This window comes from Chelmon rostratus, chromosome 18, assembly GCF_017976325.1.
Source record: "Chelmon rostratus isolate fCheRos1 chromosome 18, fCheRos1.pri, whole genome shotgun sequence".
In the NCBI taxonomy this organism is placed as follows: Eukaryota; Metazoa; Chordata; class Actinopteri; order Chaetodontiformes; family Chaetodontidae; genus Chelmon; species Chelmon rostratus.
In genome coordinates, this window is record NC_055675.1 from 23,358,946 (window position 1) to 23,385,001 (window position 26,056).

A 26,056-nucleotide genomic window follows, 5' to 3' on the forward strand; every position below is an offset into this window, starting at 1 on the left:
GGTGCCCCCGTGCCATCATGGAAGCCCCGCCTCTGCGCGCCACAGCGGTCAAAAACCGTTTGCCCCTTCCGGGTTGAACACCTGACGTCAACACAGTTCCTCCTACCTTTATAGGTTAGCCCAAATAGGCTGGCATTACAGCGACACCCCATGTTCACATCAGTGAATGACACACAGACACCTCATAACAGATAACACACATATTTGGTTCTTTAGAAAGATTATCTAGATGGGGGTTGCAATGCAAATTTCGTTGACATGCTCAATGATTATAAAAGGATTCTTGATTCTTGAAAAAGTAGCTGCTCAACAGGAGTTTGCTGGACTATAAAAAATGCAACTTACTGTTACCACCAGTAACCGCAGATGTGTGCAAATCAACTGAATCTGACCAGCTGAAATCTTAAAGATGTTGAGAGTATGGGGTTCTTAGTAAAAAGGCTATAAGGTCCCATTTGCAGATTTATGTTATTTTAAATAGGGAAAGCTATTATGAGTTACAAGTGCAAAATTATGTTGAGGAATGGGGGTGGTATAATTGGTTTCTCTCTATAAATATAATTTACTGTGACTGGTGTCGCCCAACTACTTTGAATTGGTTTCAGCACTCACTTTAATGCATTTTGTTTCCTTGTGAAAGTCATGTATTTTGTCTTGAAAGTTACACAACTATTTCTTTTTAACAGATCCCCCACATGGAACATATCTCCATTAACACAAACTCTTACCAAGCGTTGTGAATCTTTCAAAAATCACTTAAAAAGCAATACAAATAGGACTGTGGGATATTCTGAATGGCATACAACCAAATAGTAATACTCCGTGGTATTTAATGGTACATAATGTGGAATTGTATAGCAATGTGAGAAACATTTGTAAGAACCACTGGTCACACATGTAACTTGGTGTGTTTGCTTTAGAAAAAAAGATGCAATTCAAGGATACAATCTAATTAACGACGAATGGAGTAAAGCACTGCAACAATGCAGCTGCCTCGTCTAGATGACTGGACAATGTGGAACTGTTTCAATACTGTTTGCTTCCTTTCTTGTTATTTCATTATCTGCTTGAGTTTGCAAAAAGCTAAACTTTACTTGACTCCTGTTTTTACAGACATGTTTAGTCGAAATAAGTCAAAGGTAATGCTGGAGAAATATATTTCAAATGTATTACAAAATATACACCTTAACTCTCTCTCACATACACAATTGTAACCAAAAACACACACACACACAGAAATTAGCGACAGATATATATAAAATAAATATATATTGTGCAGCGTATGCCACTCGCTGCTGGTCGTATGCAGAAGGTTGTACCACAGGGCTCTGCTGGTGGTGGCCTGCCGGTCGCTCAGTGTTTGTCCAGTTTCAGTCCTCAGCCCCACCAAATACTCCGCCAGGTTGTCCACTCGGTCCATCCCTGGGACACTGCACTCATTCCTGGTATCCTGGTAAATATAAGAGTACAGCAAAATCAAAAACACACAATATCACAGACAGAAAAACGACACATCTGTCAGAGCGTAACTTGTCACAACATCAGATTGTTGCATTTTAGGATGAGAAAAATAAGCTCATCATGATAGAAAGCTAAGACTCACCAGAGAAAAGGTGGCTGAAAAGAGGGGACGAGCTTCTTCCAAGCACCTTGACACTGTAGATGCTGACGCAGTGAACAAGGTCCCTGAGTGGCTGAGCGCTGAGGGGGGCCTGACTGACAGGGATGCAGCTTCGCAGTCCTGGTTCCATCAGGCTGTGGCCTCCAGATAGTCACCATGTCATCAACAGCTGGAGGTTAATCTGTTTGGTCATCTGAAAGACATTCATTGTGTCACTATTTCCTGGATAATAGTGACAATCATCATCATCATCATGCATTACATCATAACGCATTATTATTGCGTTACTGTGAGTAGAATGATGTGATGAAACGTTATGATGATGCATTGTTCTTTGAGGAAAACCAGTCGAAAGTCAACTTGACTTTAATCGCATGCTAAAAAAAGAGGATTATAATTATGGGTCGCTCTATGAGTACAGCCAAATGTGTATCTAACTGACCATCTGGCGACTAAATAAACGACAGCGAGTTTATGTGAATGTACACAGACTGTGACAGTAATTCACAGCGACTCTCTGCACCGACGTGCACCAACACAGTAACGTTGTGCAACGACAGTTAGGCTGATATAGCGTTCGTCATGTAGCATCACAGAGTACAGAAGCTAGCTAACTAGCTCGTCGACAAAATAAAATAAGCATAAAATGAAACAAGTTAACCAGCAGCAGCTCACCTCTTTATGTCGGCGGATGAAATGTGAAAGTAGCAGAAGTCGACTGGCGGACTTGAAAAGGATTCAGACGGAAAAACCCCGGCCGGCTCCCGTCGCTGGGTCTGTTTTCATACCGGAGCTTTGCGGGGATCCGCGGTTGGCCGTGGGAAGATGGAATTGAGGCGCCGCAAGATTATAGGCTTATTCTACATAAACCACAAAAAGTATGAAGACGCTATGTACAAACCCGTTTTAATCCAAAGAACATTTTCTTATATTCTCTGGTATTCATGTCATATACAGATGCAACGATGATTGCTGGGTAATTTGTTGTTGTCCAATCTTAAGTCTCTATTTGATCACGTGACAAGACTCCGGCTCGGTGAAACGCAAAAGTTGGCCAAGCTAGCAGTCATGCCGTTTAAACACAAAAGTGGTGGTTGCTATACTCCCCTGTAGTTCTCTTTCTTTTGCTCATCAGCCTCAGAGACCAACTGGTCAGAACACACAAAAGCACGCACGGACACGCACGCAGGCACGCGCACGCACGGACACGCACGCACACGCACGCACGCACGCATCAAAGCAGAACAGCAAGATCAAAGCAGCACAGCAAGATCAAAGCCAAGTGTGGTTTTGAACTGCATGAATACCTGACTGTACACCAGTCAATTCATATTTGAATAGAACAGAAAACTAGTCTCAAACAATCAAGTACAAAGTGCTAAATAGAAATGCAGTCAACTACAGACATGTACAGTCCACAACAGACAATTATAGTCCACAACAGTCAAGTACAGACTACAACAGGCAGTACAATGGCACAAAGAAACAGGCCAACTAATAGGGGTCAACTTGATCCTCCGGATCAATTTGAATCCTATGAGGTTGCAAATCACTCACTGAATAGTGATGTGATTCCTGACGGGAAGACAATGAATGAATGGAATGAAGAAAGAGAGATTTGCCACTGGGTGGAAAACCTAATACTGGAAGTATGCAGACAGGAGGAGGAGCGTCTCTCTCTGATGGACACCGCGCTACTCCAGAAAGACAAAGCTTGGCAGACCAAATATGACAATCTGCAGGAGGAGCATCGCTCTCTGATGGAGGACGCGCTACTCCAGAAAGACAAAGCTTGGCAGACCAAATATGACAATTTGCAGGAGGAGAATCTCAAGAGTATCGATGAGACCATCACAGAGTATGAGTCTCAGATCTCCTCCTTCCAGCAAAGTCTCCAATCAAAGATGGAGCAGGCAGAGAATGCCCAAGACCAAACCACTGAGATCTTCAGTATGAAGCAGGAGATCCACGAGAGTCTTGCACGGCAGATGGAACTGCAGATGACAGTGAACCAGTTGGAAAAGACGCTCAACCTGAGAGACAATGGAGTCCTGTCTCTCAACAAGTCTCTCTTTCTCCTCAGAGAGGAACTGGCCAAGAAAGAACAGAACTGGGAGATGAGAGTCAAACAACTGGAAGAAGAAAAGAACCAGCTGGAAGAGAAAGAACAGAACTGGGAGACAACAGTCAAGCAGCTGGAAAAGATGCAACTGGAGCATCTCTTTATGATGGACGACACGCTACTCCAGAAAGACAAAGCTTGGCAGACCAAATATGACAATCTGCGGGAGGAGCAACTCTCTCTGATGGACGCCGCTCTACACCAGAAAGACAAAGCTTGGCAGACCAAATATGACAATCTGCGGGAGGAGCATCTCTCTCTGATGGACGCCGCTCTACACCAGAAAGACAAAGCTTGGCAGACCAAATATGACAATCTGCAGGAGGAGCATCTCTCTCTGATGGAGGACTCTCTACTCCAGAGAGACCAAAGTTGGCAGACCAAATACGACATTCTGCAGGAGGTTCATCTCTATCTGCTGAAGGACATGCTACTCCAGAAAGACAAAGCTTGGCAGACCAAATACGACAATCTGCGGGAGGAGCATCTCTCTCTGGTGGAGGACGCGCTACTCCAGAAAGACAAAGCTTGGCAGACCAAATACGACAATCTGCTGGAGGAGCACCTCTCTCTGCTGGACGACGCGCTACTCCAGAAAGACAAAGCTTGGCAGACCAAATACGACAATCTGCGGGAGGAGCACCTCTCTCTGCTGGACGACGCGCTACTCCAGAAAGACAAAGCTTGGCAGACCAAATACGACAATCTGCGGGAGGAGCATCTCTCTCTGCTGGACGACGCGCTACTCCAGAAAGACAACGCTTGGCAGACCAAATATGACAATCTGCAGGAGGAGCAACTCTCTCTGATGGACGACGCGCTACTCCAGAAAGACAAAGCTTGGCAGACCAAATACGACAATCTGCAGGAGGTTCATCTCTATCTGCTGGAGGACGCGCTACTCCAGAAAGACAACGCTTGGCAGACCAAATATGACAATCTGCAGGTGGAGTTCAGAGAGGAACTGGCCAAGCAAGAACAGAACTGGGAGACGAGAGTCAAGCAACTGGAGGAAGAAAAGAACCAGCTGGAAGAGAAAGAACAGAACTGGGAGACGAGAGTCAAGCAGCTGGAAAAGATGCAACTGGAGCATCTCTTTATGATGGACGCCGCTCTACACCAGAAAGACAAAGCTTGGCAGACCAAATATGACAATCTGCAGGAGGAGCATCTCTCTCTGATGGACGACGCGCTACTCCAGAAAGACAAAGCTTGGCAGACCAAATACGACAATCTGCAGGAGGTTCATCTCTATCTGCTGGAGGACGCGCTACTCCAGAAAGACAACGCTTGGCAGACCAAATATGACAATCTGCAGGTGGAGTTCAGAGAGGAACTGGCCAAGCAAGAACAGAACTGGGAGACGAGAGTCAAGCAACTGGAGGAAGAAAAGAACCAGCTGGAAGAGAAAGAACAGAACTGGGAGACCAGAGTCAAGCAGCTGGAAAAGATGCAACTGGAGCATCTCTTTATGATGGACGCCGCTCTACACCAGAAAGACAAAGCTTGGCAGACCAAATATGACAATCTGCAGGAGGAGCATCTCTCTCTGATGGAGGACTCTCTACTCCAGAGAGACAAAAGTTGGCAGACCAAATACGACAATCTGCGGGAGGAGCATCTCTCTCTGATGGAGGACTCTCTACTCCAGAGAGACAAAAGTTGGCAGACCAAATACGACAATCTGCGGGAGGAGAATCTCTCTCTGCTGGACGACGCGCTACTCCAGAAAGACAAAGCTTGGCAGACCAAATACGACAATCTGCGGGAGGAGAATCTCTCTCTGCTGGACGACGCGCTACTCCAGAAAGACAAAGCTTGGCAGACCAAATACGACAATCTGCGGGAGGAGCATCTCTCTCTGCTGGACGACGCGCTACTCCAGAAAGACAAAGCTTGGCAGACCAAATACGACAATCTGCGGGAGGAGCATCTCTCTCAGCTGGACGACGCGCTACTCCAGAAAGACAACGCTTGGCAGACCAAATACGACAATCTGCGGGAGGAGCATCTCTCTCTGCTGGACGACGCGCTACTCCAGAAAGACAACGCTTGGCAGACCAAATACGACAATCTGCGGGAGGAGAATCTCTCTCTGCTGGACGACGCGCTACTCCAGAAAGACAACGCTTGGCAGACCAAATACGACAATCTGCGGGAGGAGCATCTCTCTCTGCTGGACGACGCGCTACTCCAGAAAGACAAAGCTTGGCAGACCAAATACGACAATCTGCGGGAGGAGCATCTCTCTCTGCTGGACGACGCGCTACTCCAGAAAGACAAAGCTTGGCAGACCAAATACGACAATCTGCGGGAGGAGCATCTCTCTCTGCTGGACGACGCGCTACTCCAGAAAGACAACGCTTGGCAGACCAAATATGACAATCTGCGGGAGGAGCATCTCTCTCTGCTGGACGACGCGCTACTCCAGAAAGACAAAGCTTGGCAGACCAAATACGACAATCTGCAGGAGGAGCAACTCTCTCTGATGGACGCCACGCTACTCCAGAAAGACAAACGTTGGCAGACAAAATACGACATTCTGCAGGAGGTGCATCTCTATCTGCTGGAGGACACGCTACTCCAGACAGACAAAAGTTGGCAGACCAAATATGACAATCTGCAGGTGGAGTTCAGAGAGGAACTGGCCAAGCAAGAACAGAACTGGGAGATGAGAGTCAAACAACTGGAAGAAGAAAAGAACCAGCTGGAAGAGAAAGAACAGAACTGGGAGACAACAGTCAAGCAGCTGGAAAAGATGCAACTGGAGCATCTCTTTATGATGGACGACACGCTACTCCAGAAAGACAAAACTTGGCAGACCAAATATGACAATCTGCAGGTGGAGTTCAGAGAGGAACTGGCCAAGCAAGAACAGAACTGGGAGACGAGAGTCAAGCAACTGGAGGAAGAAAAGAACCAGCTTGAAGAGAAAGAACAGAACTGGGAGACAACAGTCAAGCAGCTGGAAAAGATGCAACTGGAGCATCTCTTTATGATGGACGACACGCTACTCCAGAAAGACAAAAGTTGGCAGACCAAATATGACAATCTGCAGGTGGAGTTCAGAGAGGAACTGGCCAAGCAAGAACAGAACTGGGAGACGAGAGTCAAGCAACTGGGGAAGGAAAAGAACCAGCTGGAAGAGAAAGAACAGAACTGGGAGATGAGAGTCAAGCAGCTGGAAGAAGAAAAGAACCAGCTGGAAGAGAAAGAACAGAACTGTGAGATGAAGTCAAAGAGCTGGAGGAAGAAAATGAGCAACTGGTGGAAGAAAAGAACCAGCTGGCAGAGACAGAACAGAGCTGAAGAAGAAGAACAGAGTTCACCCCTGTTCCCTGAACTTATTGTAGACTGAACAGGAAATGGAGGAGAACACCACTAGTGAATGAGACAAAGCAAACCAAGTCCGGAAGTAAAAAGAAAAAGAGATAATCAAAAAAAAAACTCCCAATGGAGGTCCAACAAACAGGTCATCCAATAAAACACCCCCAACCCCTTCCCCTTCTCACCCTCTAATCAATTTCCCTTTAAGGACAGCACACAGACAGACCTCCAAATTGATTCAGTGTGTGTGCCGTGTGGGTTTTCTCCTGGTGCTCAGGTTTCCTCCCACAATAAAATAAAAAAACACCCACCCTCAACCCCTCACCCATCACCCCTCACCTCTTTCCCTCCCTTCCTCTTCTCACCCTCTAGTCAATTTCCCTTTAAGGACAGCACACAGACAGACCTCCAAACAGTGGGTGTGCTGTGTGGGTTTTCTCCTGGTGCTCAGGTTTCCTCCCACAATAAAAAACAAAAATAATCAATTAGGCTTCAATCAAATTAATAAATAAACAAATCACAATCACAAATAAACATTTAAATGAACACTTGAAAATAAATGCATGTATCTTTCTCTATGAATAAACTGTATTGAATACACTGTAAGACATTATGGTGGCTTTGAAGCAGAAGTGCTGCTATCTGTCACCAACTACTGTTGATTGAAACAACAGGAAAGTCCTGTTCGGACAGGATCAGTTTGATCTTGTTGGAGCAGGAGCTCGTCACTGGTGCAATGTAGCTAAGTACATTTACTCAAGTGCCGCAGTTAAGTACAAGTTTGAGGTATTTATATTTTACTTTACTATTTTAGTTTCTCAGTAAACACCTGTTTGGGACTTTCCTCAGGTAAACAGGCTTATTGGTAACAGGTGATAGTATCATGATTGGGTATGAAAGGGGCATCCTCCAAAGGCTCAGTCGTTTACAAGCGAGGATGGAGCGAGGTTCACCACTTTGTCAACACGTGATTGTATAAAGGAGATTACTACACAGTCTCAGGAACACAACGTCAAACTGTGGTCTGCAAACACAGTTCGTAAACGACTGAATTCTGGTTTAATTGAAGTTGTACACTGCAGTTCAGCAGTTACACGGTCCAGACTTTGTCAGAATCAAGGCTGCACTTTACAAATGAAGATTTATCACTGAAAACATATGATAGGCAGTGGCGGAGCAAGTACTGAAGGCCAGTACTTAAGTAAAAGTACAGATAACCAGCAAAATATATACTTAAGTGGAAGTAGAAGTACTACATCAACAATCCTACTTAAGTAAAAGTAAATAAGTACTTACTTTTAAATGTACTTTAAGTATTACAAGTAAAAGTACTCACACAATGGGTTGTCCAGGCCTAAACTTCAATAAAAAACATAGTGTGGTAGTATGGGGCTGTGTTACCCTGTTAGCTAACATATAATCAACAGAATTATAAAATAGAGCGTGAAATGTATCATAGAGGTTAAGCATAAGTACGCTAACCCTCACAGTAAACAAAAGTTGTTGCAGGTAAGTATTACTAATGGCATCTGCAGAGGTATAAAAATTACTAGTAGTAACATCTGCATTGTCTCATATCATTGGGCAAAACCAGTAAAGAAGATGGTCATATCTTCAAATACGTTATTTTGTTGGAAATCTATTCCGAATAGATTTCATGTAGCCAACAGAGTTGAATGTTTTGCTTTGAATTTCAAAGCAAAACATTCAACTCTGTTGGCTACATGATAGAAACAATGTATCCAACTAATTTAAGTAAAGATCTTTGTGCAATGAGAAAACACAGAATTTGAGGACATAGTGTCGAGCTTTGGAAGAGACAGATCATGTCACATTTTTCAGTCATTTATCTGATCAAACAGGCAAACTTATCGACAGATTATTCAACTGTTCTACTCAACAGAATATTCAACTGTGAAAAATAAAAAAAAATAAATAGTTGCAGCCCTTTTTTAAACCTTTCTGTCTTTGACTTCTGACATGTCGTGAACATGAGAATTCAATTCAAGTCTTAATGCTGGCAACGCTCATCTATAAACATTTTCTTTTTTTTCTCTCTGCACAACAGTTTTAACTTGGCAGTTTCATTGTTAATTGCATTACCAAAATTTTTTGTTCAATTTTAACAAGAGTTGGTTTTCAAAGTTTTTTTTTAACCTAGTCTGCCTTTTTTTGGAAAAAAACCTTCCTGTCTGAGCTAAAAAGTCTTTCACATGCTGCCGAGGCAGGCGGCGGACTGTTGATTTTGAGGGACAAGTTGAGAACATTGGGCCAAAATAGAGCCAACAAAGTCAACATTTCAGGATTTAATGAAAACAGGTTCATCTTATGATAAATGAATCTGTAGTTTTAAAACTATACAAGAGGCTATGAAGCTATGAGCGTCTTAATGAGGTGTTGGTCGGCTGTGAGCCTCCAGTTATTTCCTCATTTGATTTTGATGATGATGACGATCAAACATATCGCTCTCACAAAGTGTTAAACTGGGTTGAGACCTAACTGTCGCAGCATATTATTCTTATATTAAATCATCTGCATTTGTTCTGTTTCCCCACTTTTTTAGGGGTTTCCTTTAATTTCATCATTTGTTTTTCACATATTTGCACAAAACAGCTAATGTAAACCGTGCTGGCTATCTGTAGCTTGTTAGCACCTTGTGTCTGCTGTGTGTACACTCAGTTTATTATGTGCACCAAGCTAAAACTAATGTGGTCTAATACAACCGTCCAACCTTCATGACAGTTACAGTGTTCAGTTTTTGATGAAATTCTGTTAAAGAGGTGTTGATTCAACCAATAATATGATGTTGATGTAGCTTGTGCTGCTGTTGAACTGTGTCCCATCATACTGGCAGATCTTTACGTTATCAAGCCCGCACTCATTGATGTAAACCAGGTGGACGAATACACAGCAAAAAGTCCAGTGTTGAATTAACTCCCACAGAGTTGATTTCAACACTTTTTCAGGGTTTATATAGCTGCACACTCTCTGGAGTTAAATGAATACTTTTGAAATAGTTAAACATTTCACACTGTGTGAGAGTTCCTCCTTTAACTCGTTGAACAGAGTTAAATTAACACTTCATGATTAGACAAGTAACACTGCCGAGACACTTTTTACACCCTGGTTAGTGTTAGCTTTACTCGCTTCAGTGTCAGGCTATCCACACTTAAAAGTGGTCAAATTATTGTAAGAATGAATGGCACTAACACAATTTCTTTCAAAAAATGACATTTATTTTGTCCTCTTACTGAACATTAAAACATTGTGAATGAAGGTAATATGTACAATCTCTCATCTGAAACATCGTACGAGCTTTGAATGTCATCAGGTTTATAAAACCTCAGCTCATATCATTTTACTGAGTAGTGCAAGATTGAAACGCCTATTAAGACTGATTTAAAAATTTAATTCACTTCTATTCTAACATCCCTCATTTACACATGTAGCCAAGAAAGTGACGTGAAAAAAAATATTTCAATAACCTTCATAATATAATTACCTTCTGAAAGACAACGAGTCTCTCAGCTGCATCACTTGCGCTGATTTTTGGAGACGTCTGCCCGCCTGGTGGTGGCGGGAGGAGATGTATCAGCAACAACAGGGACGCCATTTCTTGGTCATAGGCTGAATATAAAAATGTCACAAATCAACTGAAAAGTCTTCCAATTTAATTCTTTAAGTTGAAATTAAAACAGAGAGGAATCATAAGATTTGTAAGTCTTCCATCAATTGTTTATATTTATTCCAAAACGAGTTTCAGAGATGCACAAGAATAAACAAAGACAGCTGAGACTGTCAAAGCTACTTGTTTCTTTAATTTTTATTATATATAAGGGCTAATAAAAACAACTGTCACTGCAAACTGCTGTGACAGCAAGCAAAAACAAATGTCAAATGCCTGGAGGATGAGCCGTCATCAAACAGGAGACTGAAGTCTTGGTCCACCTTTAAGAAAGGAAATATTTAACAACTGCTACTAAAAATGTAAACTATTCAAAACATGATTCCTAACTTCCCGGTCCTTTTGTATCCAGGAATCTTGGAAAGGTAAAGAGGACTGATGATGATCACTTCTGCCGGGGTCACTGAGCTTCTGACGAGGCTGAAATGTCTCTTTCATCTTCTGGAAAATCACACAGTTGTCCGTGGTGTGGTTGAGCAAACACATGGCCTCCTGGCAAGCATCTCCATCGAGCTGCCTTTCCACATCAACAGTCCTTCGAAGATTTGGGCCCCCCAGAGAAACGTCCATAGGGTATTTGGTGGCAGTGGAGATCCCTGACGAATCTTTCCTTGGACAGTTTTCAGACGCCAAGACATGTATCCTGCGCTGCTGGCAGCATCATAGAAGTGTTCCTGAAATAAATCAAAAATATTAAATGTGTTGTCAAACTAAGCTCAAAAGAAATCTGAGAGAATTCAAATGTCAGTATTCTGCACACAAAGCTGTGCGCATGTCATGTTCTGCCCCTGTTGATGAAGAAATAAGCTAAGGAGTCGTGTTGGTGATTCTCCTCACAGTGTCCCACATTTGTCTGGAGTTGTTTTTTCTATTGTCTCTTTGTGTTGCTTTTCAGCTTCCTTAAGCATGTGATTCAGTTCCTTTTGTACCAGTTTGAGTTGAACCCTGTCCTGGTTTCTGAATGCTCTTTTCTTACGGTGAAAATGTGTTGAATATAGAAGACATTTTTCATTTGTGCATAAAAAAAAACCTGAGTGGAAAAATTCTGAAAAATCTTGCAAAAACGATTTAACACCTTGCTGAGGTGGAAAAGTTGGTGTATCAGTGAGTGAAAGAAAAATGTGACAAACTGCAAACATCTTAAAACATATAATACATAAATCAACCATAAATAATAAACAATATAAACTCTGTAAATGTGTAAACTTTGTGTATTATTCTACTACACATAGCAAGCAGTCTACCGGTCTGTTGAGAAAGATATCTGGTGTGCCACATTCTGCACTAAGTAACAAGAATAACAGAATACTACTTAGCACATAACATTAGCTAAATGGTAGCATCGGAACTGTATTGTCTTCTTCTGTTCTTCCTAGCGGTTAGCAGTAACATTAGCAATAGTTAAATGGTAGCATCGGTACTGGCCACTACCCGGAGCATCTCTGGGTCAGTTGAACGTGGCGGTGCTGTTTGGATTGTGTAGGAGCAGTGTGAACTGGCACTAGGGGGGGTGACTCTGGGACGCCGGAGTTCACTGCCTAACCTCCTGGAGGTGTAGTGGGACTAAGTAGGCGAAACACTGTTGAAGGGAGGTTTCCACCTGATGACCCCCAGAGACGTGTTAGGAATCACTGCTCTTTGGCAGGTATAGAGGCAGATTAGAGCTCCAAGGTTCTTCACTGAGAATGAATCCTCTTTTTGAGCACAAGTATCTTGTGTTTAAATTAACTCACAACTAGCTTGGCTAGTGACTGTTGTGAATAGAGCAGCTGACAACATGGGAAAGACCATGTGACTGCTTGGAAAGACAGCTGACAGGAGGGAAAAGACCCCACAGGTGCTGGTATGGGCTAGCAACCCATGGCAGCAGTGGCAAGCCTTAACCTTGCTACAACCAGACTTAGCTACAACCAATATAAGGAAAATACCCCAAGAGTCAGCGAGAGCAGGGGTGGAAGATGACTCACAGGTGGATTGCATGGTAACGAACAGGATAGCGGATATGACTATGCCTTGGATACATGACTCAGTGAGGGATGGGGGCACGGACCCATCTCTTAGGGCCAGAGGTAGCAGTACTCAGGTGACAGGGAAGGCAACTAAGGAGAGCAAAAGTTGTGCAGCAGAGGATAAGAAGCTTCAAGTTTGCCCATGTGGCTGGCAGAAAATAACATCAATCCGAGGCCTTAGAACTCATCAGGGAAGGAGGAAGTGTTTAGCGGTGGAAGGGCAGAGTGGCCGCATCGACCAGTATTTCTTGAGAAGTCAGTCGAATCAGTCGGATGAAGTCCAGCGACAGGTAGAAAACCACAGTTCGCAGGATATCAGTAACACTATCCCTGGAGAGGAGGAGGTACGGAGAGGGGATGCAGTTGGTGTTGAGGGCAACAGGCCAGCCAAGGAGAGAAGCATGGAGCAGAAAGCTAGAGTTAAGTGGCCGAGGGCTAATGATAGCAAAGAGTGGGAGGCAGTTGATAGAGATTTATCAGTCATATTAAGCAGGCTTAGAGGAGATGTAGTGGAGAAATTGGATAAAATTGGAGATGTGATCTACTCCTATGGTCGAGAGAGATTTGGGGTGCTTGTCAAAAGGAAAGGCGAGAGGGTGCAGGTCGGCAAGTCTAGGCGGCAAAGAGAAATAGAGAAGTTAGTAAAGGAAAGGAGGCAGTTAAGAAAGCAGTGGAGGAAGGCGACAGAAGAAGAAAGGGAGGGAATTAAGGTGTTGCAGGAGGAACTGAGAAGCAGGTTAGCAGTACTCAGAAGGGCAGAACACCTTAGGGAGAAGAGAAAGAAGAAGGAACGTGCAAGGTCAGCATTTTTTAGGAACCCCTTTAATTTTGTGAAAGGCTTGTTTAATCAAGAAAAAGGAGGGCAACTTAAGGCAACGAAATCAGAGATTGAACAGTATTTGAAGTCGACGTATTCAGATTCAAAGGAGAATAGGAACATAGGTCTTCCACCTGACATGCCACCATTAGGGGAAGTGGAGCAGGAGATGGATGTGAGCCCACCTAGGTGGAGAGAAGTGGTGGAGGTGGTTAGGCGTGCAAAGGCTTCTTCGGCCCCAGGGCCTAATGGAGTCCCCTACCGTGTCTATAAGAGTGCACCTGGCATCTTAAGGACACTATGGAGATACCTGAGAATAGTTTGGGAGAAACAAAGTATTCCAAGAGCATGGCGCAGGGCAGGAGGTGTCTTCATCCCTAAGGAGAAGGAGTCATCGGACCTTAGCCAGTTTCGGATGATTTCTCTCCTAAATGTTGAGGGAAAGATTTTCTTTAGTATCGTAGCACAGAGGCTGGCTAAATACTTAGAAAGGAATGGTATGATAGATACGACAGTGCAAAAAGCAGGGATACCAGGATTTGCGGGATGCTTAGAGCATACTAGCATGATTTGGCATCAGATTCAGACAGCTAAGAGGGAGAAAAGAGACTTGAATGTTGTATTTTTAGATCTGGCTAATGCGTTTGGGTCAGTGCCACATAACCTTATTTGGAGTTCCTTTGACTACTTTAAAGTGCCGGAGATAGTTGTTAACTTGGTGAAAGCATATTTCCAAGACATCAGACTGTGTGCAAGTATCGCAGAGCTCACAACAGGCTGGCAAAGATTGGAGGTTGGTATTATGGCAGGATGTACAGTGTCCCCGCTAGCTTTCACAATGGCTATGGAGGTAATTATTAGGGCTTCCAAGTGGGTCGTAGGTGGAGAGAGACGGCAGAATGGAATGCGTCTTCCACCAATTAGGGCTTATATGGATGATATGACACTGCTAACTTCAACAGTGCCATGTACAAGGAGGTTGTTAGATAAAGTCAATCAGAATCTCAAGTGGGCTAGTATGAAGATTAAGCCTAGTAAGTCAAGGAGTATTTCAATATACAGAGGGAAAGTAAGTGATAGAAAGTTTGCTATAGATGGTGAGGAAATCCCAACAATTAGGGAGAAATCAGTTAAGAGTCTAGGACGGTGGTACAATGTGGACCTGAATGATGTTGAACAGGTTGTGCAATTTAGAAAGGATGTTGCAGAAGGGCTGGAGAGAATAGATAAATCGGGGCTCCCAGGAAAACTGAGGTTGTGGTGCTTGCAGTTTGGCTTGTATCCTAGGTTAATGTGGCCAATGTCAGTATATGAAGTCCCATTATCTGTAGCAGAGAGAATGGAAAGGCTAGTTAGCTCTTATATTAGAAAATGGTTGGGTGCTCCCAGGTGCTTAAGCAATGTAGCTTTGTATGGGAAAGGAATGCTTCAGCTGCCAGTATCCAGTCTAACAGAGGAGTTTAAATGCACTAAGGTTAGGACAGAACTTTTATTATCTGGGAGTAAGGACATGTTAGTTAGCAATGTGGTTCCGAATCCTTCTGGGGGGAGGAAATGGAACCCAAGGGCAGCAGTGCAGGAGGCAGAGGCAGCTCTTAGGCATGCAGAAATAGTAGGAAATGTTCAATTTGGCCGGGGAGGCTTGGGGCTTGGCCCAGGCAAACCAGTGTGGAATAAAGCAGGTCTAAAGGAGAAAAGAAAGCTTGTAGTGGAACAGGTGCGTAGGCAGGAGGAGTTGTTAAGAGGGGCAAAAGCAGTTGGTCAAGCCAAACAGGGACAATGGTTGAATTGGGAAGGTGTTGAGAAGAGGAAACTTAGTTGGAGGGACCTGTGGAATATGGAGGAAGGCCGTATTAAATTTCTGATAGGGGCGACATACGATGTGTTGCCAACCCCGCAGAACCTAAGTCTCTGGGTACAGGGCGATCAATCGTGCCCACTCTGCTCAGGTACAGCAAGTTTAAAGCACATTTTGTCAGGTTGTAGAATTAGCTTATCACAAGGCCGGTATACATGGCGGCATAATCAGGTGCTGAGAAGCTTAGCCGCAGGCATTGAGGAGAGAAGGAAGCAGGTGAATTCTGGAAGTTCTAGAAAGGAGAGGTTAGATGTGCAGTTTGTTCGAGAGGGGGAGAAAAATAAAGCTGCTAAGTCAGGGAGAAAGCAGGGAGGTGGCTGCCTGGTAGGGGCTGATGATTGGCAAATGCAGGTCGACTTGGGAGGACAGCTAGTTGTGCCCCAGGAAATAGTTTATAGTAATCTGAGGCCAGACATTGTCTTATGGTCCATGAGTAAAAAGACTGTGTATTTTATTGAGTTAACAGTCCCTTGGGAAAATTCAGTGGAGGCAGCTTATGAAAGGAAGAAGACTAAGTATGCAGATTTAAAGACAGAATCTGAGCAGAGGGGATGGAAGACCAGGGTCTGTCCGGTTGAAGTGGGGTGTAGAGGTTTTGTTGCAGGGTCAGCTGTTTCACTGTTGAGGGAGCTGGGAGTGCATGGGCAAAATTTAAGAAAGACAGTGAGGGAGATGTCAGATGAGGCTGCTAGGTCTAGTCAGTGGATATGGATCAGGAGAAATAATAGTAGTTGGGGGGTGAAATAGGGACAGTGGGGGGGCAGGCAGAGGACATGCATGCCTAACCCGGCAAGAGAAGAGGTTAAAGTCTGAACAAGACACCTCTCCTCTGCTCTGCTTTCCCCGCCCCATCTTCTCGCTCTGCCAATAGGAAGAGAACCAGGAAGTTTAGATAAGGTGGGGGTGTGGCCAGCTAGAGTCTCTCTTTGGGACCATGCGGCCTGTTCAGGTGAGTTTGCGTGGTAAGACACAGAGTTGGCTTGTTTTTTGATCTTTTTGGTTGTTTTCCTGTTTTGTCTGCTTCTTGAAGGAAATGTTAGGGTTTGTTTTCCTGCTCTGTTTGCTTTTTGAAGGAAATGGTAGGGTTTGCTGCTTCTTGAAGGAAATGTTAGAAGAGGCTGTTAAATCTAGTCTGTGGTTTAGGCCTCCACCTTCAGCACCTTCTAAATTTTCCACCCCCTACCCGAACAAGGGTCTGTATCCAATCCCTACTTTCATCTCTTGACTCTACCTCTTTATTTTCTATCCCCTACCCGAACCAGGGTTTGTATTCCCACCCCGCTTTTTCTTGGTGCAGTTGGTGAGAGGCAGGGGTAGATGATGGTAGTGTGGCAATCGGCAGTTACATGTGGCATCTAGGCCTGTGGTAGCATTGTAGCAGCTAACAATAGCTAAAGCGGTGAGAGTATGATAGTATCTTAGCAGTTAGTATTGGTAGCTAGCAATTAACATTAACAGTATAGGTGAATCTAGCGTTATTGTCTTCTTCTGTTCCTCTTAGCAGGTAGCGGTTAGCACATAACATTAGCTAAATGGTAGCATCGGAACTGTATTGTCTTCTTCTGTTCTTCCTAGCGGTTAGCAGTAGCATTAGCAATAGTTAAATGGTAGCATCGGTACTGGCCACTACCCGGAGCATCTCTGGGTCAGTTGAACGTGGCGGTGCTGTTTGGATTGTGTAGGAGCAGTGTGAACTGGCACTAGGGGGGGTGACTCTGGGACGCCGGAGTTCACTGCCTAACCTCCTGGAGGTGTAGTGGGACTAAGTAGGCGAAACACTGTTGAAGGGAGGTTTCCACCTGATGACCCCCAGAGACGTGTTAGGAATCACTGCTCTTTGGCAGGTATAGAGGCAGATTAGAGCTCCAAGGTTCTTCACTGAGAATGAATCCTCTTTTTGAGCACAAGTATCTTGTGTTTAAATTAACTGCCAATACTAATGATAGAATAAATACAATAATAACATTACTAACAATAGTCACAACAAAGTCATATTGAATAGTAATACTATTTAATAATACATGGTAGTAATGACTGTGACTTGAAATGTCAACCGACAAAATCATCAGATCTGTGTGGAGTGATGAGGAGACTCTAACCTTCCTCACATGCATACATGAACCAAACAGAAATATCATATTTCATGTTTTCCACTTTGATTCTCACTGTTTCAGGTTTGACCGGCTCTCTTTTAGTTACATCATATTGTTGAGGCCTCTTCTTCGGGGTTTTAATGCACCCGACTGGGGAGTTAGGCTCTGGATCAATTTGAATCCTGTCAGGTTGCAAATCACTCACTGAATAGTGATGTGATTCCTGACGGGAAGGCAAGAATAAACCTCTGACAGGAATCTCTGGTGGCTTTCTGGAGCTTTAACCACCGTGTGGCGGTTACGTTGTGATATTACATACAGAACGCTGCCTCAATTGTGATCACTAAATAACTGTAATTGTGCAGAGAGCACCACACATTACACATTTCAAAGCATTTCCCTAATTCCTGCATTTTCACCTGGAAGTCCATGAGCGCTGTTCAGGCCCTGGGAACTTTGGTCAATGTTAGCTTGGCTGCATTCACCCTGATTCTCACACTCCTCCTGGTCACTATTTTCTTCTTAGTGAAGAAGCTGGAGATGTCTCCCTGCCTCCGTTTCATACTATAGTCTACATTGAAAAACGTGTCCACAAACACAACGAAAAGCAACATGTTATTTGTACCGTCACATCACAGTGGCAACATGATACTCTGTTGTTGACTATTAACTCATGGAGCAAAACGCTCAACACACGAAGGATGATAACGCTACTGAAACAGTGGAGAGATGTTTAGCCTACATTTATCCAGATGGAGAGTTAACTAAAGTAAAACACAGTGAACAATTTCCCATGCCAATTCAACTAAGTGGAACAGAAGTTGGAAAAACACTGTTTTGAAGAACCTGTAGTGTTCTGTACTTACCTTAGCTCGGTGCACCTTTGAGCATCACGTCGAAAAAAAGTCAGTGACTGGTGAAGTTACACGAGTTCATGCGCGGAGCCACTTCCTTCTTTTTCCAAAATAAAAGCCTTCATGAGTTTTTAACATAGTCTAATCAAACAAGGTTTTGGCTTTACTTCCGTCATGCAGCGTCGGTAACTTTACGCAACGCAATGATTGACATTATGATGAGTCAATGGCCGTTGGGGCGGCACACGGGGTGGCCAATCAGACTGCAGGGGCGGCGGGTGCCCCCGTGCCATCATGGAAGCCCCGCCTCTGCGCGCCACAGCGGTCAAAAACCGTTTGCCCCTTCCGGGTTGAACACCTGACGTCAACACAGTTCCTCCTACCTTTATAGGTTAGCCCAAATAGGCTGGCATTACAGCGACACCCCATGTTCACATCAGTGAATGACACACAGACACCTCATAACAGATGACACACATATTTGGTTCTTTAGAAAGATTATCTAGATGGGGGTTGCAATGCAAATTTCGTTGACATGCTCAATGATTATAAAAGGATTCTTGATTCTTGAAAAAGTAGCTGCTCAACAGGAATTTGCTGGACTAAAAAAAATGCAACTTACTGTTACCACCAGTAACCGCAGATGTGTGCAAATCAACTGAATCTGACCAGCTGAAATCTTAAAGATGTTGAGAGTATGGGGTTCTTAGTAAAAAGGCTATAAGGTCCCATGTGTAATTGCAGATTTATGTTATTTTAAATAGGGAAAGCTATTATGAGTTACAAGTGCAAAACTATGTTGAGGAATGGGGGTGGTATAATTGGTTTCTCTCTATAAATATAATTTACTGTGACTGGTGTCGCCAAACTACTTTGAATTGGTTTCAGCACTCACTTTAATGCATTTTGTTTCCTTGTGAAAGTCATGTATTTTGTCTTGAAAGTTACACAACTATTTCTTTTTAACAGATCCCCCACATGGAACATATCTCCATTAACACAAACTCTTACCAAGCGTTGTGAATCTTTCAAAAATCACTTAAAAAGCAATACAAATAGGACTGTGGGATATTCTGAATGGCATACAACCAAATAGTAATACTCCGTGGTATTTAATGGTACATAATGTGGAATTGTATAGCAATGTGAGAAACATTTGTAAGAACCACTGGTCACACATGTAACTTGGTGTGTTTGCTTTAGAAAAAAAGATGCAATTCAAGGATACAATCTAATTAACGACGAATGGAGTAAAGCACTGCAACAATGCAGCTGCCTCGTCTAGATGACTGGACAATGTGGAACTGTTTCAATACTGTTTGCTTCCTTTCTTGTTATTTCATTATCTGCTTGAGTTTGCAAAAAGCTAAACTTTACCTGACTCCTGTTTTTACAGACATGTTTAGTAGAAATAAGTCAAAAGTAATGCTGGAGAAATATATTTCAAATGTATTACAAAATATACACCTTAACTCTCTCTCACATACACAATTGTAACCAAAAACATACACACACACAGAAATTAGCGACAGATATATATAAAATAAATATATATTGTGCAGCGTATGCCACTCGCTGCTGGTCGTATGCAGAAGGTTGTACCACAGGGCTCTGCTGGTGGTGGCCTGCCGGTCGCTCAGTGTTTGTCCAGTTTCAGTCCTCAGCCCCACCAAATACTCCGCCAGGTTGTCCACTCGGTCCATCCCTGGGACACTGCACTCATTCCTGGTATCCTGGTAAATATAAGAGTACAGCAAAATCAAAAACACACAATATCACAGACAGAAAAACGACACATCTGTCAGAGCGTAACTTGTCACAACATCAGATTGTTGCATTTTAGGATGAGAAAAATAAGCTCATCATGATAGAAAGCTAAAACTCACCAGAGAAAAGGTGGCTGAAAAGAGGGGACGAGCTTCTTCCAAGCACCTTGACACTGTAGATGCTGACGCCGTGAACAAGGTCCCTGAGTGGCTGAGCGCTGAGGGGGGCCTGACTGACAGGGATGCAGCTTCGCAGTCCTGGTTCCATCAGGCTGTGGCCTCCAGATAGTCACCATGTCATCAACAGCTGGAGGTTAATCTGTTTGGTCATCTGAAAGACATTCATTGTGTCACTATTTCCTGGATAATAATGATAATCATTGTTGTGGAAAATTTTCCCGGTCTGCCTATAGAGAGCCAAACAAACCACTCTGGAAAGCAAGTGTTATAATTGACCTTTGTTCACTTTAGATTTGCACTTTTTCACTGAACTCGTGATATTTACTGGATGTTCTCATTTAATCAACAATGTCACCATTTTACTTTGATAAGCAGGCCTCTCTAATCTGTCATGTTAGGTTTGTTGCAATAGATACACGCCTCAATGACAACATCCACTCATCTTTTATATCACTTTTTAGTAAGTTCACATGAACAGTGGCTGGCCTGTTCATGTCAGAGATAACTGGCCAATGAGACTCGGTCCGTGCGGGTCCAGCCTCTGTACGGGGCAGTACCAGCCCAAGAAGATAACTGTGAACCACACCCGGAAATCGGTGCTCCTTCTGACAGAGATCCTGCGAGAGCTCTATCACTCTGAGTCCATCACTGCCTTATTTTACCTGTGACCTAAATAAATTCTACATCTGTGAACTGAAGATGTCTTCGACTTGTTCTTGGGCTTCCAACTAAAGAATCGGGCTAACACAAGTAACGTGCACGAAGTGTTTAATCTCTATAGAGAGGAGACACAGCCACAGAACCACACGGCAGTAAGCAGTTCAGAGTTGTGCTCACTGATCAGATGTTTTCACCCCATTCTTATAGTCTGACATGCCTTTGGTCTTAGCAGAACTGGTTTAACAGATGGCAACAGAAAAACAGTTGTCTGCAATAAAACTTGATGATATCCTGTTCTCAGGAATTTACCTTTAGGTGTGATAACATCAGGTCATTTACTTTGGCACCCTGGGAGTTAATTGCAGTGGGGTTACATCAACAAATCCACCAGGACATCCTCTTGTCAATACAACAGTAAAACAGCTAAGACTACAGATCAACTATATAAAAATAGGAAAACAAAATAGAAAAGTATAGAAACATGTAAATATTCCATCACATCATCGTCATCATCATAAACACAATCCTGATAAGAGAATATGCTCTGACATTGTAACGTTACTGTGAGTAGAATGGTGTGATGAAACGTTATGATGATGCATTGTTCTTTGAGGAAAACCAGTCGAAAGTCAACTTGACTTTAATCGCATGCTAAAAAGAGAGGATTATAATTATGGGTCGCTCTATGAGTACAGCCAAATGTGTATCTAACTGACCATCTGGCCACTAAATAAACGACAGCGAGTTTATGTGAATGTACACAGACTGTGACAGTAATTCACAGCGACTCTCTGCACCGACGTGCACCAACACAGTAACGTTGTGCAACGACAGTTAGGCTGATATAGCGTTCGTCATGTAGCATCACAGAGTACAGAAGCTAGCTAACTAGCTCGTCGACAAAATAAAATAAGCATAAAATGAAACAAGTTAACCAGCAGCAGCTCACCTCTTTATGTCGGCGGATGAAATGTGAAAGTAGCAGAAGTCGACTGGCGGACTTGAAGAGGCTTCAGACGGAAAAACCCCGGCCGGCTCCCGTCGCTGGGTCTGTTTTCTTACCGGAGCTTTGCGGGGATCCGCGGTTGGCCGGTGGGAAGATGGAATTGAGGCGCCGCAAGATTATAGGCTTATTCTACATAAACCACAAAAAGTATGAAGACGCTATGTACAAACCCGTTTTAATCCAAAGAACATTTTCTTATATTCTCTGGTATTCATGTCATATACAGATGCAACGATGATTGCTGGGTAATTTGTTGTTGTCCAATCTTGAGTCTCTATTTGATCACGTGACAAGACTCCGGCTCGGTGAAACGCAAAAGTTGGCCAAGCTAGCAGTCATGCCGTTTAAACACAAAAGTGGTGGTTGCTATACTCCCCTGTAGTTCTCTTTCTTTTGCTCATCAGCCTCAGAGACCAACTGGTCAGAACACACACAAGCACGCACGGACACACGCGCGCATGCGCGCACGCATACGCACGCAGGCATCAAAGCAGAACAGCAAGATCAAAGCAGCACAGCAAGATCAAAGCCAAGTGTGGTTTTGAACTGCATGAATACCTGACTGTACACCAGTTAATTCATATTTGAATAGAACAGAAAACTAGTCTCAAACAATCAAGTACAAAGTGCTAAATAGAAATGCAGTCAACTACAGACATGTACAGTCCACAACAGACAATTATAGTCCACAACAGTCAAGTACAGACTACAACAGGCAGTACAATGGCACAAAGAAACAGCCCAACTAATAGGGGTCAACTTGATCCTCCGGATCAATTTGAATCCTATGAGGTTGCAAATCACTCACTGAATAGTGATGTGATTCCTGACGGGAAGACAATGAATGAATGGAATGAAGAAAGAGAGATTTGCCACTGGGTGGAAAACCTAATACTGGAAGTATGCAGACAGGAGGAGGAGCGTCTCTCTCTGATGGACGCCGCGCTACTCCAGAAAGACAAAGCTTGGCAGACCAAATATGACAATCTGCAGGAGGAGAATCTCAAGAGTATCGATGAGACCATCACAGAGTATGAGTCTCAGATCTCCTCCCTCAAGATGGAACTGCAGATGACAGTGAACCAGTTGGAAAAGAAGCTCAACCAGAGAGACAATGTAGTCCTGTCTCTCAACAAGTCTCTCTTTCTCCACAGAGAGGAACTGGCCAAGAAAGAACAGAACTGGGAGACGAGAGTCAAGCAACTGGAGGAAGAAATAAAACAGCTGGAAGAGAAAGAACAGAACTTGGACACAACAGTCAAGCAGCTGGAAATGAAGCGACTGGAGCAACTCTCCCTGATGGAGGACAAGCTACTTCAGAAAGACAAAGCTTGGCAGACCAAATATGACAATCTGCAGGAGGAGAATCTCAGGTTTATCCATAAGACCGTCACAGAGTATGAGACTCAGATCTGCTTCTTCCAGCAAAGTCTCAAATCAAAGATGGAGCAGGCAGAGAATGACCAAGACCAAACCACTGAGATCTTCAGTATGAGGCAGGAGTTCCACGAGAGTCTTGCACGGCAGATGGAACTGCAGATGACAGTGAACCAGTTGGAAAAGAAGCTCAACCAGAGAGACAATGTAGTCCTGTCTCTCAACAAGTCTCTCTTTCTCCACAGAGAGGAACTGGCCAAGAAAGAACAGAACTGGGAGACGAGAGTCAAGCAACTGGAGGAAGAAAAGAAACAGCTGGAAGAGAAAGAACAGAACTTGGACACAACAGTCAAGCAGCTGGAAATGAAGCGACTGGAGCAACTCTCTCTGATGGAGGACGAGCTACTTCAGAAAGACAAAGCTTGGCAGACCAAATATGACAATCTGCAGGAGGAGAATCTCAAGAGTATCGATGAGACCGTCACAGAGTATGAGTCTCAGATCTCCTTCCTCCAGCAAAGTCTCAAATCAAAGATGGGGCAGGCAGAGAATGACCAAGACGAAACCACTGAGATCTTCAGTATGAAGCAGGAGATCCACGAGAGTCTTGCACGGCAGATGGAACTGCAGAAGACAGTGAACCAGTTGGAAAAGAAGCTCAACCAGAGAGACAATGTAGTCCTGTCTCTCAACAAGTCTCTCTTTCTCCACAGAGAGGAACTGGCCAAGAAAGAACAGAACTGGGAGACGAGAGTCAAGCAGCTGGAGGAAGAAAAGAACCAGCTGCAAGAGAAAGAACAGAACTGGGAGACGAGAGTCAAGCAGCTGGAGGAAGAAAAGAACCAGCTGGAAGAGAAAGAACAGAACTGGGAGACGAGAGTCAAGCAGCTGGAGGAAGAAAAGAACCAGCTGGAAGAGAAAGAACAGAACTGGGAGACGAGAGTCAAGCAGCTGGAGGAAGAAAAGAACCAGCTGGAAGAGAAAGAACAGAACTGGGAGACGAGAGTCAAGCAGCTGGAAGAAGAAAAGAACCAGCTGAAAAAGAAAGCACAGAGCTGCAAGATGAAGTTAAAGAGCTGGTGGAAGAAAATGAGCAACTGGTGGAAGAAAAGAACCAGCTGGCAGAGACAGAACAGAGCTGAAGAAGAAGAAGAACCCCTGTTCCCTGAACACCACTAGTGAATGAGACAAAGCAAACCAAGTCCGGAAGTAAAAAGAAAAAGAGATAATCAAAAAAAAACTCCCAATGGAGGTCCAACAAACAGGTCATCCAATAAAACACCCCCAACCCCTTCCCCTTCTCACCCTCTAGTCAGTTTCCCTTTAAGGACAGCACACAGACAGACCTCCAAATTGATTCAGTGTGTGTGCCGTGTGGGTTTTCTCCTGGTGCTCAGGTTTCCTCCCACAATAATAAAAAAAACACCCACCCTCAACCCCTCACCCATCACCACTCACCTCTTTCCCTCCCTTCCTCTTTTCACCCTCTAGTCAATTTCCCTTTAAGGACAGCACACAGACAGACCGCCAAACAGTGTGTGTGCTGTGTGGGTTTTCTCCTGGTGCTCAGGTTTCCTCCCACAATAAAATAAAAAAACACCCACCCTCAACCCCTCACCCATCACCCCTCACCTCTCTCCATCCCTTCCACTTCTCACCCTCTAGTCAATTTCCCTTTAAGGACAGCACACAGACAGACCTCCAAACAGTGTGTGTGCTGTGTGGGTTTTCTCCTGGTGCTCAGGTTTCCTCCCACAATAAAAAACAAAAATAATCAATTAGGCTTCAATCAAATTAATAAATAAACAAATCACGTGTTTGAGGTATTTAGGGACACAGGGCTACGCTCTGTAGCCTGCAGCTATTTCATAGCTGTAGGAGCCAGTGACTCGGGGCTATGCCCCGAGTCACTTATTACTATCCCGCGTGTTTCTTCTTATTATTATTATTCATCATCATCTTTTTATTAGGGACACGGGGCACGCTCCGAGGCACTGGCTCCTACAGCTATGAAATAGCTGCAGGAGCCAGTGACTCGGGGCTACGCCCCGAGTCACTTATTACTATCCCGCGTGTTTCTTCTTCTTCCCCGAGTCACTGGCTCCTGCAGCTCGGCTCCTGCAGCTATTTCATAGCTGCAGGAGCCAGTGACTCGGAGCGTGCCCCGTGTCCCTAATAAGAAGAAGAAGAAGAAACGCGCGGGATAGTAATAAGTGACTCGAGGTGACTCGGTGACCAGGTCATCCAATAAAACACCCCCAACCCCTTCCCCTTCTCACCCTCTAGTCAGTTTCCCTTTAAGGACAGCACACAGACAGACCTCCAAATTGATTCAGTGTGTGTGCCGTGTGGGTTTTCTCCTGGTGCTCAGGTTTCCTCCCACAATAATAAAAAAAAACACCCACCCTCAACCCCTCACCCATCACCACTCACCTCTTTCCCTCCCTTCCTCTTTTCACCCTCTAGTCAATTTCCCTTTAAGGACGGCACACAGACAGACCGCCAAACAGTGTGTGTGCTGTGTGGGTTTTCTCCTGGTGCTCAGGTTTCCTCCCACAATAAAATAAAAAAACACCCACCCTCAACCCCTCACCCATCACCCCTCACCTCTTTCCATCCCTTCCACTTCTCACCCTCTAGTCAATTTCCCTTTAAGGACAGCACACAGACAGACCTCCAAA

At 44.0% G+C, this 26,056-nt stretch overlaps 2 long non-coding RNA genes across 2 annotated transcripts; both read right to left on the reverse strand.

Annotated features, from left to right (window-relative positions):
• Positions 1-1,198: 1,198 nt before the first annotated feature.
• On the reverse strand, positions 1,199-2,344 carry LOC121622476. Its single transcript, XR_006007686.1, has 3 exons — positions 2,297-2,344; positions 1,604-1,814; positions 1,199-1,450 (listed from the first exon to the last, which is right to left on the reverse strand). It is a non-coding gene; the product is annotated as an uncharacterized LOC121622476 (long non-coding RNA).
• Positions 2,345-19,308: 16,964 nt separating this feature from the next.
• On the reverse strand, positions 19,309-22,159 carry LOC121621971. Its single transcript, XR_006007667.1, has 3 exons — positions 21,942-22,159; positions 20,273-20,483; positions 19,309-20,119 (listed from the first exon to the last, which is right to left on the reverse strand). It is a non-coding gene; the product is annotated as an uncharacterized LOC121621971 (long non-coding RNA).
• Positions 22,160-26,056: the final 3,897 nt, after the last annotated feature.